The sequence below is a fragment of the Pollachius pollachius genome (assembly GCF_949987615.1).
Source record: "Pollachius pollachius genome assembly, chromosome: 6".
Classification (NCBI taxonomy): domain Eukaryota; kingdom Metazoa; phylum Chordata; class Actinopteri; order Gadiformes; family Gadidae; genus Pollachius; species Pollachius pollachius.
The window spans coordinates 24,909,709-24,913,145 of NC_136939.1; positions in this window are offsets into that span (position 1 = coordinate 24,909,709).

The following is a 3,437-nucleotide window of genomic DNA, read 5'->3' on the forward strand; positions in this document are numbered from 1 at the left end:
TCTCTCTCTCTCTCCTCCGACTTTTATCTCTGAACTCTGCCTCCTTTATTAGTCACCCGTCATTACGCAGACGCATACACAAACACATGCATCCGCACACACAAACAGATGCAGACACACACACACTTTTTCTATTCGCCTCATTCATCATCTTTCCTTTTACCTTAAAATCCCCCCTCTCTCTCTCTCTCTCTCTCCAGTTCCACTTTCATTTCATCCATCTCTGACTACAACTCATGTTGGGGCCAGTATAGGGGTTTATCACAAACACACACACACACACACACACACACACACACACACAAAAAAAATACACATGCACACACACACAAACACAAAGACACACACACAAACACACACATACACACACACACACCCTGTCACAGCGTCGGTGGGTGACAAGCGAGGTGTAGAGAGAGGGTCAAAAAGGGAGGAAGAGGGCGAAGAGAGTTCTAGAGAGGGGAGTGGAACCCAGCACAGGGACTGTAAACTCTCTAAACTCTAAACGTCCCTCCCCTGTGACCAGGAGCTAACCTGACCCATTAGCGAATCCCACAGATAACACACACTCTAATCACACCGAGAGGTGTTCATTCTTATGGTTTGCTCCTCCGAATGATTAGTTTTTGCTGTCTGTTCCATTTGCCCGCACAGAACAAAGAACTCTGCTCCTTCTACACATGCTGCAAAAAGACTGAGCTGATTTCTTTGAATGCTTTTAAATCCGGGCTGAGAGCACTTGAGATGACCTTCTTTACTTGTAACTGTTTTTTATGATTTTAATTGCTGTCTGTATGTTGTAACAGTGTAACTTTTGCTGCCTTTTTTGCAGGACTCCCTTGAAAAAAAACATGTTTTTTAATCTCAATGGGACTTTCCTGGTTACATAAAGTTTCAATAAAATATATAAAGCAATCCCACCCTTTGTGTTTCGGTCAATGTGATGACGCTCAGGGTACAAAGGCTATTGAATTGTGTGCTGGCTTCAGTATAACCAGCTAGTCATGGGTTTAACCGTTTTTCTTGTCACGTCAATTGTTAGCATGGTTAGCTGTGATGCTACAAATACGCAGCAGTTAAACATGGATTTTATTAAGGTAATTTTGTTTCGGATTGTATTTTTGTTTTCCTTGTTTAGTCGATACTTAGCAATAGTAAGCTGTAATGCTACAAATACAATAGCAGTTAAACACATTTTTTATTGAATTCATTTCGTTTTTTGATTTAATCAAAAATAATTAAATAATCACCACATTGCCGTATACATTTACAAGTATTACAATAAACATAATGTTTCATTTATTAATACGATGATTTATCAGACTTATTAAGCATTAATCATATTATTTAGCCTTATTAGTGCACAACATCAAATGATTAGATGAAGGCAAAATTGTTACAATATGATTCACATGATCCATAACATGACAGAGTATTATAATAAGATGACATAATATTATAATTATTATAATGTTTATGTGTGTGTGTATTTCTGTGTTTTTGTGTGTGTGTATGGCTGCGTGTATGTGTGTGTGTGTGTGTGTTTGTGTATGTGTGTGTAAGTGTGTGTATGCTAAACAGTTGCAGTTGTCTTATGCTTAAAAATCTCCTGGAGCTAAACGAGAATTCCTGTCCTCGCCTTTAAATAACGACATGGACATTTTCTTTGCCCGCGCTGTTAAAGGGACGGTCTAATGAGTCATTATTCTGTAATTCAATTACAATTAAAGGAGAAGGAGGAAGAAAAGGAGGAGGAGGCCTCTCGATTACTGGGACTGTGCACCAAAGCGCAATGTATGTTTACGTGTACACGGCACGTGCACACACGCACACACATGCACACAGACACACACACACACACACAAACAAACACAAACACACACACACACGACAAAGACAGAAGACTGTGAATCACTAGGTGGTCAGAATAAAAAAGAATAAATAATACTAACAAAACATTCATCATTAATAACTAGTCAGATAACAATAGTCCAAAGAAATGCTAAGGGACTAATATTGATAGCAATATGCATCGTTTGAATATACTAATTCTAAAGGTCCCATGGCATGAAAATTGAACTTTATAAGGTTTTCTAACATTAATATGAGTTCCCCTAGACTGACTATGGTCCCCCAGTGACTAGAAATGGCGTTAGGTATAAAACGAGCACTAGGTATCCTGCTCTGCCTTTGAAAAAACAAAACTCAGACGCGCTGATTTGGAATTTTCCCTGTATGTCGTCATATGGGGACATGTTACCTCCCCTTCTCTGCTTTGCCCACCGAGAGAATTAGGCCAACTAATGAGAAAATGAGCCTTGACTGTTGTACACTTCTTTGTTATTTGGATAACCGTTCTGCTGTTGGTGTGATGGTGCATAAGACGTTGGGTTCTCTGACGTCTCTGGTATTTCCACAACGAGACTCGAAGTGGGGGTTATCTCAGCCATGGTTGAAAAGGAATTGGGGGAAGACGTCGGAGAACCTGCCGCAGTCGTTTGAGATTCCTAATATTATCTTGAGGCGCACACAGCTTTTGGCCGTGATAATATCTATTATATGATATAGATATCTATGTATAATATGATATTATTTAGATATAGAGCTCCAGGACTCCCGCCGGAGCACCCGGAGTGTTCTACAATATTTACAGAACATGGCCGAAAGCTGTGTGCGCCTCGCCATTGCGATACATCCAGTGTAAACAGAGCGCATGGTACTGTGGCCGCAAGCTGTGGGGACCTTTAAGACAAAATATTAATAGCATAATAACATAAATACATAGCATATTTAATGCATCCCAGACATGACTAATGAATGATTATTAGTCATATTTGTATTATCCGCACTATTTGAAGTCTATATATAACTATCACTACCATGTTGATTATCTCAAAACTTCCGATACACATTTTACTTGGTAGCAATCTTTGTTTCATGAGCGCTAACACACCGCAAGCACCTGGCTAGCCTCCAAACATACTCAATGGAGTAAGCTAGACAGTACCTCTACTAGCCTTGGTTAGCGTCGCGGCGGCTGTGTCTTAAAGGGGCCAGGGGCTATTGCTATAAGCTAACACACGCGGTGTTAAACCCAGGAGCGACTGCCTGCTCGACAACGTTCCCAAAGTCGGTCCCATGACCCCGCTCTGCCCCATTGTCTGCGGAATTACACGGCCGAATGGCCCGGAGAAAAAAGGGAAAAATCGAAAATGTAAATAACTGCCTTTCAATTTGTTTTTGTTTGTTATGTATTGGGCTTTTTTTCTTTATACGCGTGTGTGGCTTTGTTTGGTGTGTGTGTGTGTTTGTTTGTAAATGTGTGTGTGGGTGTGTACGTCTGTGTGTGTGTGTGTGCATACGTGCATATGTGAATCTGTATGTGTGTTTGTGTGCGTGTATGTGTGTCTATATTTAGGTGTATGTCTATGTGTGTT